Below are 13,795 nucleotides of genomic sequence, written 5' to 3' on the forward strand. Positions count from 1 at the left end.
TGTTTAGACACTTTATTTATTTATTTATTTTTTCTTTACAAAAATGACTTATTTTAATGGTGGTGTTGGTACCATTAAGTTCATTTTTATTTAGATTAGACACTCAAGATATTTTATATTGCAAGAAAAAGTCCCTACAATATTACAAATTAATACTGATGGTTTCCATTATAAAGTAGTTGGTTTTCGTCATTCAATTGTTTATCACATTTCCTTTAAGCATACGAAGGTATGAGTTTCTGAGCCATGCCACCCAGCCCTATGAGTATGTCAGACTCTCTGTTTGTATATTGGCTTTAAAATCTTGATCGAGCGCAGCGGCTCAAAGTCTTGGGCTAATGCAAGCATGTAAAATGATCTTTGAGTTTCATGGGCTTTGAAGTCTTTGTCGAGTGCAGCAGCCAATATTTAGTGTAGTGCACGAGTCTCAGTGTCTTGGTCAAGTGCAAGGCTGCCAAAGTCTCTATTTAGTGCTGGGGATCTTTTTGTTAAGCACTTTAACAGTGCGCATCTGCACATGCTCAGTCTCCTTAATTTTGGTAATATCAAGCGGGTTCATTTTGGTCCACTTCGATGAGTCTTCTGAGACTCTTTTGCTTCTCCTAATTGCTATTATTGATTAAACCTGGAATCAGGAGCATCCGGTGGCATTCCCTGCAGTGATGCTCTGAAACTGAGTTCACTTCTAGAGTTGTGAAAAAGACTTTTATATATGCTATACTGCAAAAAAAGCCAGTCTAAAGTTGAATAGGCTATGTAGGCTAATTATAGATAAGCATCTGAGCTGAAAGATGTTTGGATAACTACTGCATAATTCTGATCCTCATATGAATCTAAATTACAGGATACATGTTTTCTCAACCTAAACTTCCCTGAGATTCACTCAGCATGATGGGATGGTTTGAACACATTTTAAGAGCTGACTGAATGTCTCTCAGCAGGCTATAAGAACTTTTGAGTGGGAATAAGTTGTGAGCAGGTGGCTTAGATGAATGATTATATTGGATGAAGAAAGTGCTTCAGCTGAAAAAGGGGCTCAAACAGGCTCAAATTTCTTCCCACTGGAAGAAACTGAGCAAATCATTTTGAAAAATCTATAGATGTGATTTATGTTTTAATATGTTGTTCCAGCACAGTTTTGATTTGAGTCATTGACTTTGAGGTTGCAACTCCTAAACTCTGGAATGCACAATTACACCTGAGATCTGCGGACTCCACTGAATCCCTTAAAGAGCAGCTCAAGGCTTATTTGTACAGGCTTGCTCTTAACTAGTGGTTTGTGTTTGTGTATCACTGTTTTCGCTTTGATTGTTGTGAAGCAGTTTATGATTTTTATCTAGAAAGGTGCTTTATAAATTAATGTTACTTACACACTTATTGCAAAATATGTAAAGCTTCTGCACTTTCCTGGTTAATTAAGGATAATTTATAATAAGGGCATCAGAAATAAGATGGTTTGAAAGCATATGACGACTGAGAGTTTGCCATATTTCAGACAAGAGAGGATGATGTGGATATCAACGTGGCACCTCTGGGAGTCTCCTGTGTCTGGAATCAGGATGATGACAGTGGATAAATAAATCAGTCTTAACAAACTTGACTGGATCGACCAACAGACTAAGAGAAAATGCCGTCCTACAGAAAAGTCATATTGGATTATTTTCCTCAATAAATAAATGATGAAGTCTTTTGGAACCTTTGAGAAAACTGTACACTATTGTGGATCATATTTATAGACATACGGAAAATTTGAAATAGTTCACAACTAAACTGCAATGGTAAACACAATGTTTCGCACGAGGATTACATTTCTTGATTCATGTAGTGAAGCATCACTAAAAAATATGTTGCAACATGTTACTGTTCATAATGTCATGAATCCAGTGTCTTGTAGTTAATATTAACTGAATATGCTGTTTGCAAATATAGACAACCATTCATAAATCTGAGTTCGATTAGATGCAAATTGCAGTCTTTAGTATCAAAAGCAACCTAATTGGTTGGACCAATGATAGCGTCTAAGAAGGAGTCAATTTAATGCACCTGTTTGAGAGTGGAGCCTTTAGTCTTTAAGCCTGAGGCAAAGGCTCAGTCATGTTGACTAGAATTTTAATTTTAATTCAAAAATTAAAGGACCATTTGTAGCAAATGAAATAAGGAGAAATGTGCACAGCATTGTTTCAGCCTCTTAACCACACAGAGGCCAAATTCAGGTCCATACACCTGGACAAGAAGCAAACTGGTAAGAGAGCTGCTTTAATAATAAAGTTCTGAATTTGTACAAAACCTCACATTATTGTGCAGACTCAACACAGGATATCCAAGTCCAACAGCTTAGAATATATTTTTAGACTGCATCTAGATATCCTCCTCTCTTAATCTTTCTGCTATCATTCACATAGTAAATGTAACAATGATGCAGAATTTACAACCTGATAAAAGGCACAAATTTGTCCACATCAATTTATAACAACACTCTAATAGCCAGTGACATAAGAGGTAACCTCCTTTCGACTTGCTCTCACCTGGATCTGTTTTTTTTAATCCATCTATGGAATAAAAAAAATTCCACTAAGTCAGGGTTTCTTTCTGTACTTCCATTCACTCTCCATAAATATACTGTAAACAAACAATGGAGTCACTTTTAAGTCAGAGCAATGTCCCCGCATACCCCAGTTTGCACTTTTGCTTGCTAACCTTTCAGGTAAAGTGTGTTTAAATCTGAACCACTGATTCGCATAATGGAATTACCTCTTTGTCTTCTTTCTGCTGCTGCAACCAAAGTCTTATTTATTAATGACGAGCCATGCTGCTGAAGCCCGCACTGCCTCTGCGTGAGTGCACTGTAGGCTGTGACATCAAGGACACTGGACATTTAAATCTGTCTTCACTGTAACCTGTTACAGCTCCAGTAGAGAAGTTGGAAAAATATAACACAACATTTAGAGTCCAGATGGTATGCATCCAAATGAGTATTTACCTCTGAATGTTTTAACTTGACCTCATGCTGAGGTTATGTTGGTAGGATCCCTGTCCGCCTTATAACCAAAGACCAGCCTGTTTATCTCCCTGGGAGCGACAGCTAAACCAAAGTTGTTGGTTTAGCTGTCACAGGTCACAGGTCACAGGTTTTATGGAGCTGTATCTAGCAGGCGATTCATAAAATGTAAGCTCTTCACAGATTACAGATCCACAAATTTAAAACAATATAACTGTAAATGCAAATGCTTCTGCAACAAGTGATGGCAAAAATCAGAAGCAAATGATGTGGGAATTTGAGGAATTTAATGAGTTGCTTTGTTAACCAGTGCTGTTGATAATGCATATTTTTGCAGATTGACATTCATAACATGTTAGGTGGGTGTAAAAAAAATGCATCTGAGAAAAACAAACTATTAAGAAATCATCATGAGAAATGTGCTTTCAAGGTGTGTGACAGAATTGAGAGATGAATGGATTATATTAAATGGAAAACAAAACAAAAACAAAATGCAAATGTTTTGGAGTGAGTCTGAAAGTAAAAGTAAAAAAAGAAGAATGCTTCTTCAGAGCAATTATCTAAAACAGACCTCAAATTACAAGAACTGCCAACTGAAGCTTTTGGCGTGACCCCGACTCTCCTCATCAGTGAGAATTAGGGGGGAAACCATGAACATGCTGTGCTGCAGGACATTCTAATATGTCAGACCCTGAAGTGATCTGTAGGAATTAAGAACAAAAATACTCAGCCAGAAACAAAAGGCTTTTGAAAGCTGTGATATCTGCCATAGCACGTCTTTTATATATGCCACAGTTACACTAATCACTAACCAAAACAAGATGTCAGTGGTTGTTAGGGTTTACATGTCTCAAAATAGTTAACAGATAATTTAGAGTTGTACGCACCTTTCCCGCCATGTTGTAATCAGACTAAAGGTACAAACATTCAGTCCAGCAAAAGATATACTTAAAAGATTTAAGAACATTGTAGTTAGACAAAAACAAAAAAAGAAAGGAGAGTGAAAGCTCAATCTGAGGCAGGTAGAGTAACTTTTAGAGTAACATTTGTGAAACTTCTTTTTTTTTTTTGGGATGCAACCTAGTATTTAACATTCTCACAATGAAAGTACTTTGATAGATTTCACTGTTCTTCCAGCAGGAAGAAAAAAAAACAGCATTTCTGTGGAGGTTCAACTTTAATACAATTTAAGGTTCAAAACACACACACACACACACACACACACACACACACACACACACACACACACACACACACACACACACACACACACACACACCTAATAATTAAACAACTACATTAAACGGTAATCTCTATAAAGCAAAGAAACAAACAGAACTCCGGTGAGAGTATTCAGTGTTCTGTAGCTTGGTTAACTGCACGAAACGCTTGTTAAATGCGCGTGCGCGTGCACCTGGCATGTTTAAAAGCATATCCATCCATTTTCTTCCGCTTATCCTTTGATTACAGGGGGAATAAAGTTAAATATATCAAATATACTTATGGTAATATCCTAATACATTTAGATTACTAGTCTAAATATTAGTATTGGGCCCCTATTAAATAGCCTACCACATACGCGTGCAGAGTAAAGCTGGAGCGGTGTGTTTCCTGCCCTGCCGGCACGTACCAGGCGGGCCTACTGTAACAGCAGCCAACCGCCATCGAAAAAGAGAAAAAAACTTGGGAGTTTGTAATAAGGGCGAGGCTTATTTCGCTCAGTTCCTGCTCGGCTCTCTAATTTCCCGTAGCGTTCAGTCGGAGCGCTACAGTTGTCTCGTCTCGTTAGTGTGCCTGCCCTGTTTCTTTTGAACGTTTGTTTTCGGTTCCATGTTGGAAGTTTTTTAGCGTCCAGAGCGTGGACTGCCATTGCCGCACACACCGTTAGCTCACGCTGCACTCAGTCCACTCCACATATTCAGCGCACACACACGCGCGCGCGCGCGTATGGACCTCGCCTGATTTGCACTGGCGCGGGTCATTTCAGGTTAAACCCTGGCGCTGTGTCCCGTTCACTTTAGCCGACGGAGATCAACACTGGTTCCAGTTGAGGCGGAATGCACACGCTCTGGGACTCCAAGTGATATCTGGACACGAGCTTCGTCTTGCATATGCGGTATGTTTGTTTTAGAGGGTGGGGTTGGGGTATTTTTGACAACAGTCTAGCTATTACCAGTCTCTCCATAAACTAGCTGTTTGCCAGTGTAGTAGCTAGATGGCCGTGCATCGCGCTTCCTATGCTAATGTTCATATTAATTTTTAACATAGCCGCCAATGTGTTTATGTCCTATGAAGGGACGGTGTACGCCGAACTTCATGAAAAATGTGTGCAATTCAACTGCCTTGCTAATCGGTGGATTGTTCACTCGTGGACGAACATGACTTGGACCTCACCAGAATTATTGGGTTCTTTGTAGCGGTCCGGTGTGCAGTTTTATTTATTAACAAGCAACATTTCATAGCAAATGTTGAAACATAATAACGCTTTGACTGTGCTCTCGTATGCTTAAGGTGGTATATGTTGTCGCAGTGAGACAGCAGGGATAAAAGGAGAATTTAGCAAAAAGTTTTAAGTTTTATTCCATTTCTGGTGTGTTTTGCTGTCGCCGAAATGTACACTGGCATGTTATTATCCAGACACTTACATCTATGATATTTTTATTGTTGGGTAATGTTAACAAAAAGCGAGAGCTCATATAGATGTCATTTATGTGGCTTGAGGTTCTGAACAGCACGTACCCCCGGGTGGTTTTAATAAAGACTTGAGTTGGAGTTGCTTTATGGGCCCAAGTTATCGTTTCCCTCATAGCTCACAGTATCCTACCAGTGTATACCGCACGGCTTGGTTTATTTGTCGCTTTAACGTCTCGTGCCTTAAAGACATATGTTACATATAGTTCCGCTTTAACCTTTGCTTTCGCTTTGACAGCAGGAACTTTCACTGAAGCGCGCAATTAACATCTGGCATGTAAAACAAGCAAGCCCCTTTCACAGTGCATTAGTGACCTTAAAGACTGGTACTCAGCATTACACAGAGTCAGCGTTGCTGTATGATTGGTTCTCGTGGAAAGACTCTTTCTTAAGTGTTAAGCTGTTTACAAACAAATGTCACCTGTCCTTTATGCCTTGCCGTAGTGCGATATGCATTTAACAAGAGGTAGTGATACCTTCATGGCCAGCTAGGGAAAAAACAAAAACAAGAATGCACTTGGTTGCAAGAATGATCCAGCGAGCTGATTGTGGGAGTTTGTTTGTTTGTTTGTTTTTTGCCTTGATGTTGGGATGTGAGGTTTTAGGGGGCGTAGTATACGGAGTACATGACTGCAGCTGCTGTTACAAGAAAACGTTTGTATCATTCATTGAAAACCTTGGCCTCCTCTGTGCCCAAACCATCCAAAATTCATATCACATATATAATTAAGTATTACCAACCATATTAAAGCTATAGTATGCATGTTACGTCATTAAAAAGGGGAGGAAATGAAGGAGGCAGTGGTTTTGAATTAAGGGTATTTAAGGTCATTCTGTCTTTGCTGCTGTTAGCAGGAGCATGTGAGGACAGTATCTGCTCATAGAGTGAGGCTTATGATATCAGTATGTGCAGTCTGCACAATACATATACTATATTACTTTACATATAGTAGAACCAGTAGAACCGGTTTGTGGCACCAGGGTAGATAGCGTTACATATTTGTCATTTTTTAAGTGTTTGATGTGTGAATGCATGCAGAGTGGATGTCCCACCCTTGCCAGTTTTACATAGCAAGTTTGGTCCCCTAATACAGAAAAGCAGAGGCATAATATGGTGGGTAGGGAAGTAGGATTTCAGCAAGTCGAGCAAGAGAACTTTGATGGATCAAAAGTAGTGTGCAGATTTAATTTATAAGAAGCTACTTTCAGCTGCTCTCTTATTCACAAGGGGTCGTGGCAGCAAATAGCATATTATTGCAGCAGATGCCCTTCCTGATGCAACCCTAGGGACCTTTTGCGTGTTAGACATCTGCGTAAACCACTTCACTATGTTGCCATTGTGCTCCAGCCATGTATATTCCTATTTGTATGCTCTACATCTTTCTGGGTCATACTCATGTTTATCAGCCTGGGTAAGACTCATCCTTGTTTTTTTTCTTTTTTGTGAAAAAATCTCTTTAAAACAGGCTGCAATGAAATCTATCTATCGATCTGTCTTTTGTAAATATGCATGTGCACATGCTTTGCAGTTGTACAGTGTTTTCTTTACACACTTTTCTTTAAATGTTTACTTGTAATAAGACATAAAAATAAACCAGAGGCATGAAGGCCATTTTGACCAGTGATGATATGGCAACATGGAATGACTTTACAGACCAGCCAGATACACATAAACTGCGTATACTCATCATAGTACATGCAGTTTATTGGCACGGAGATGCAAACAAAGGACGTTTCAGCCACAAATACTATTTAATTTTCACTGGGAACCGTTTGGCTTTTGACTTTTGAAGACTGCACATAGTTGTGGCAGACCTGTGACTAGTTAGCTTTACCCGGCACAGTTTGCACTGGACCTCATTTATTAATTAATTATTTAAAGAAGTTATTTAAAGGACTTATTGATGGCTGTAGTCACCTTTGGCTTTACACATTACTCATATTTGTACCATCCAAACTTGCTGTATTCCCGCTGTCATAGGGCAAGAGGCAGGGTACAGCCTGTACAGGTCGCCAGCCCGTCGCAGGGTTAACATAGAGAGACAGACAACCATTCACACCTATGGGCAATTCAGAATCACCAATTAACCTAACCCCAGTAACTGCATGTCTTTGGACTGCGGGATGAAACCAGAGTACCCGGAGAAATCCCACACAAACACAGGGAGAACATGCAAACTCCACACAGAAAAGCCCAGGCCAAGGTGGATTTGAACCCAGACCTTCTAGCTGTGAGGCAACAGTGCTAACCACCACACCATCGTGCTGCCCATAAATGTTTTGTAAATTCCAATTTTCTTTTTTTGGAACTATAACTGACAGCATATACAAACAAATCAACTTTTTGTCAATGCAGATCTAATTTTCATAATAAAATAAATGTTTACATTTCCCCCAGATTGCACTAATTTACAGGATCTTCTGTCACTTCTGCTTCTGTAAAGAGGCATAAATAAAATGTGTTGCTGTGTCTTTACCCATCATTTTACCTAACCATACAAAAGCAAGTGTAGCAGATTTATATAACAAAACACGTCAGTTGCTTACATCATTTTCCATTTTATGTTTATAAATTCACCAGGTAACAGGACCTCAACTCTTTTGTCTTTTCCACTGGACTCATAATTTTCTTGGTACCTTCTTCGATCATTTGCTCATATCGAGACTGCTGGCTTGTAGCTGGCTCTGAGCGCTGCATAGCTTTAGCATTAGCCACTTTTTCTTTGTATGCTTCTTTAAAGCATCCATGTTATACTGGGTCAATGTGATTTAGGTGTCTGATTAGGTTTGCTATTACAAACATTTAACCCCTGTGGGTTACTTTGTGCTACTTTGCAAACTTTGAGCTGTAGCGTGTGCATGACTATTTGCCTGTGCCACTCTGCTTGTGTTGTACATGCAGACCAGCTCGTAATTTGTTGTATGAGGGGCGTTTCTAGAGTCTGCCCGTGCATTAAATGGTTAGGGCAACATTCACCAGATTGTATGTTCTTATTCAGATAATGTAATGGAGGCTTTAACATCCTCATTCTAAGATACAGTTCGCTGTGAAAATGAGTTGCATTCACCATGTTAAATGGTAAATGGACTGGTTCTTATATAGTGCTTTTCTACTCAAGCACTCAAAGCACTTGATGCAGCATGTCTCATTCACACAAGCATTTTTTTTCTATGTTTGAGTGCTTTAAGGATCAAACCACTAACCTCTCAGTTAGTAGGTGACCTGCTCCACCTCCTGAACCACATCCACCACAACCAAATTTGTAAATCAAAAAACGCATTTGATTTACAAATCAGTTTAAGAGAAGTTCTGACTGTGCTGTGATGTCAGTGCTCTACACCTGCTCCCCTTTTGTTCTGTATGCAGTTAGCTTTGTAAGCTGGCAAGTGTGTGTTTACATGCCAAGTACATGCAGACTTAGTCATAGCAGCACAAGTCTCATTGTGGTCCTTATTTACGAATATATATATATATATATATATATATATATATATATATATATATATATATATATATATATATATATATATATATATATTCCAATCAAAATCAAATCACTTTCTGTCATGCTTAAAGGTTCTTTTTCACTCCTGCGTGAAGATGAGATTAATTTTGATATAAATATCATTTATTTTCTGTCAGAAGTTGAGCATGATAAATGTACTGTAGAACATTCTACAGCTGTATTTTAAATAAAATACATAGGTACTGTATATATAATAAACTAAAATCTTCATTCTGACTAAAGCTTCAAGTGTTTCAGAAGAACACAAACAAAATGAAAAACTAAATTCTTCTGTCATTTACAAATAAATAATGTAGATATTATATAAATTGCATGAATACAAATAAACATGTGGCACTTTGCAGTAGGTACTGTGTTGTGGGGTAAATTACAGATATTCTGTAGAGTTGTAGCATGGAGTATTGCAGCAGTCATCATCCAGTGGTTCCCTGTTGCAACTGCGTATCCTGAGCTTCAATTCTGTTCAGAATCTCAGTACTTTATTCACATGTTTTTTTAATATTAACACTTTAAGAGTGAATGATATTTACAACCAGGGCACACTGGTACCATTCACTGCTGTGGAACTCAGCATGGGGTTCAATGTCAGCTAATCAAACTTTACTGAAACTGCAGTGCATTAATAACTAGAAATAGTGTTTAGTTCAGTGTCCCAAAGCACCATCTCATTAGCTAGAATTAGAAGACTATGTTCAATAGCTGCACCTGAATTGACAAGATGTGCCAGCATGGGAGAGCTGAGCCAAGGGTAATGGGGAGCTGCATGTTGTTCGTACATGTATAATTACTTGGATGGTGTACACATCACACAGGAATTAAATGACTTTGGATGAATGATTGGGCGAGGTGTAGGTGATTTTTTTCTTTCTTTTTTTTTTTTTTTATCAGCTGAGCCTAGTTGTATCCCATACATGTGCATCATAACATAAATATTTTGCAGTCTCACAGTTGATATGTTTCACAGTTTAAGTGCATGTCCATTGTTTAAGTGAATCACAAAATGACAGCCTTGTTACCAGGGACATCTGCTTGTAGGTGGCAGACTGACTGGAGCAAATGCTGCCCATGTCAAAAAGATAAGAAAAAAGAAGTTCTCATATCACGCTCCCTAAAATATAATGCTCAACAAGATGGCTACAGCATTTTGGCTGCCAGTGTGCCACAGTTTCATGCTATCAATGAAATGCCAATGGTGTTGGATCCATCACAATTACATAAGGGTGGAGGCATAGAAAAAACACTGAAAAGAGAAAATGCACAATATCTCATGAGCTGCCCTGTTAGGTTTAGCAAGCGAGAAAAAGACGCAGCACTGGTACAGAGGGTACTATGCCAGCTCTGAGAGGGCCTACATGAAGAGTATCAAGAATCAGAATGACCAGACAACTCATAACAGGCATACCTGCTGCCTTTTCTGAACTTGTAAACTACATAGTGGAAACCAGCTATAACATAGAGGGAAGTAGGAGCTTCAGAGTGGTTGATATGCTCAGTTTGTACAAACAGGGTCTTGAGCGGTTAGAAGTAGAAACGCCAGACATCAACAGCACCAGGCTAAAGGAAAGGTATTTGGCAGAAATACCAGAGCTAGAAAGGAAGAGACATCATTCTGACCTGACTAGAAGATGCAGGAGCAGCATTGTCTTTGGCATCTGAATGTTCAAATGCACTTGTTACTGCAAATGCTGCCAAAATACTACGTAAACACACGGTGGATCACCATTCTATGTTTAATCTAACTGTTCGTGAAGGTTGCATTGACGATTCTGTTCACCCAGCCTCCTTCAGTTTGTTTTGTCTTGTTGTCTGTGTATAATAGCGAACCGTGCCGATAGCAAACCGGTGAAATTCTGAGCCCGGTGCGACAGTGCCTCAGCCTGGCACAGTGCCGGGCGATCATCCGCTGGCTAGAACCCTGAAAACAGTCTTTTCCGTTTTGTTGAAATGCATACTTGTGAGTAATTTCAAACTGAATTTCTGTTATTATTATTGTCTGTTGTCATTTTGTCTTTCATCTCGCTCACAGAGCTAATGTGCCGGTGTGTACGGCTGTAGGTAACTAAACACTAGCCTGCGCTGCTGCTGACAAACTGGTGGTAAGGTCATATTCTTATAGTATCTAAACTTAGATTACGAGGCCTTTCTTACTGACAGTAGGAGGCAGCATTTGAGTGTCTTAACTATTGGAGTAGGACTTATTATAGCTAGTAATTGGAAGTGACTGAAACTATATAGTGTTTTATTTCCTATTTGACTTATTTAACTAGCTCTTATTTATTATGTTTAATTGGAGACCAAAGGCTTGCCATAATACATGCAGTATTTTTTCCCCCTGTATATATTCAGCATATTTAATCAAATAATTGTGGCTTGCACCGTAGCCACTTCCAGCCACATGTGTAAGTAGTTAGTCGCGATTTGGACTCCTATAGTACAATGAAATTCATGATTGCATAATTGCAATCATGCATAATTTACCCTCTTCCCTCCTAAAAGAAAATTACTGCAATTACATTAATTTGTCTTGCAATTTGCAGTATTCAGTACTGGTCACAAGTTAATGCTGACCCTCCCTTTCAGTAGTGGCTCGTGTAAGGAGAGATCGGTTGGGTATTTGATCCAGTAGATAAAAGCTTTGTCTGGCTGTAATCAACTTCTCATGCATTTTGCAGGTGTTAGATTGGTGACACATCAGCTGCAGGAGCTCAGGTAAAGGGATCCAAACGCTTTCGCTCAGGCTGCGGCAGGTTGAGTTTGATGGCAGTTCACTTGGTCAGTGTGGGAGGATTACAACTGATGGTCTGATGCTGCTGTTATCCAGGTTGGATTTGGAGATTTGGTCTTAAAGTTGATATGAAGTTGCATTATGGGAAGTGGAGGTGTTGTTTTTGGTGCTTTATGTGCAATATGGCCTGATGGTGAGGATATTTCAGTCTCTGCTACATTAGTTTTGACTGTTTTTATTTAATCCAGTGGCCTTTGGTTATGGCAGGATTTCCACCAATGTATTACAAACGCAATACTGCCTGCGGCCTGCTGGGCCTAACATTCTAGCAATATTTTTTGAACATGTATTTTAGACATGAGTTAGAACCATTAAGCTCAGATATCTTATTAGGCTATTGTTAGTGATAGCCATTTTTAAAAGGAACTACCTGTCCAGTGTTGCGCTCCCTCTTTGTCTCTTGCTCTCTCTCTTTCTGTCTCTCTGTCTCAAGTTTAATTAATTTAGTTAGTCAGGTTATTATGATTACACCTTTCTGGGGTTTTTTTTCTTAATTTTTTTATTTTCTGAGTTGATGTGGCATAGTACACAGCACACTGCCCTCTTGCATTGCTTAAAAATTTGTTAATTACTGAACACAGTGATGTTCATAGGAGTAGCTGCTGTTATGGAGGTGTGGAGTTCATTGTTTGGGTCTGGTTAGTGATCACACTACCACAGGTAACTGAACCTTGCCTGGGCTCACTACTTCAGACGGACTGGGACATGATATGCTGGGAATACAGAGGGCTGGGCGATATGGAAAAAAATCTTATCACAGTAATTTTTTTCATATTAGTCCTTTGATACATATCACAATATAAATCAAATCACTATTTCTGTCAGGCTTAAAGGTTTTTTTCACTCCTAAGTGAAGATATGATTCATTGAAGTTGAACATGATAAATATACTGTAGAATATTATCCAACCATATTTTAAATGAATAACACAGGTACATATAATACATTTAAATCTTAATTCTGTCTGTCAAATGCTTCAAGTGTTACAGAAGAACACAAACAAAATGGAAAGCTATATATATATATATATATATATATATATATATATATATATATATATTCTTTTCTTTTTTATTTTTTGGTCATTTCTAAATAAATATCATAGATATTAATAAGGATAAAAAAAAACGTTAAACTGTGCTGCATCATTTTTGTATTGATTCAAAATGCTTTGAATTGTTGGAGAAACAACCTCACAAATAAATAGGCAAAAAAATCATAGTGTATATATCCTCAATACAAAATGAAGAAACTTTCAAGTGTAAACAAAGGGGAGCATAAACAGCACTGTCATATTCACTCACCTCTGGTCTGCTTATGCTTCAATCAATACATGGGCAGTGAGGCACATGCATGGATCAGATGTGCGACTTGACCACAAATAGAAGCGAAGTATGACCCACTCTTAGAGAAATGTTGTGGGTTGTGCCAGGAATATGTTAACGTGGATCAATTAGTGTAATCGGCCTCTTAAAGCCATCATTTTTGACTGTGCTTACTGGCATCATGTCTTTTACAGTAATGTAGGCTGTGGCATTGTGATATCAGTGTGTATATGTGTTTTGTGTTTTGTTTTTTATAAGGCGTGGTACAGGAGAGAGAGTCTGGAACTGTAAAGTCTGTGATCAGCTGTGCACTGATGGCATGATTTGTGGTGTTACCTGCCTTCATGCTACATGCTTTCAGTATGGTTGCAGTGTATGATACTCTGCTTCTTTGTTCACCGTACCAAATTCCTCGGATCCTTTCAGTGGTGTTTTCGTGTTTTGAGCCTTGGGCTGTGTCCGTTGGAAT

At 38.7% G+C, this 13,795-nt stretch overlaps 1 protein-coding gene across 4 annotated transcripts in view; it reads left to right on the top strand.

Moving 5' to 3' along the window:
* The first annotated feature begins 4,706 nt into the window (after positions 1-4,706).
* Positions 4,707-13,795, top strand: part of thrb (thyroid hormone receptor beta) — a 123,857-nt gene continuing 114,768 nt past the window's right edge. For 3 of the 4 annotated variants that reach the window (XM_030740630.1, XM_030740634.1, XM_030740631.1), the window contains exon 1: positions 4,707-5,114. The gene's annotated coding sequence lies outside the window, so the exon portion shown is untranslated. Of the gene's footprint in view, positions 5,115-12,007; positions 12,038-13,795 lie in introns of those variants that run through there. The other variant, XM_030740632.1, reaches the window with a different exon arrangement.

This window comes from Archocentrus centrarchus, chromosome 11, assembly GCF_007364275.1.
Source record: "Archocentrus centrarchus isolate MPI-CPG fArcCen1 chromosome 11, fArcCen1, whole genome shotgun sequence".
Taxonomy (NCBI): Eukaryota; Metazoa; Chordata; class Actinopteri; order Cichliformes; family Cichlidae; genus Archocentrus; species Archocentrus centrarchus.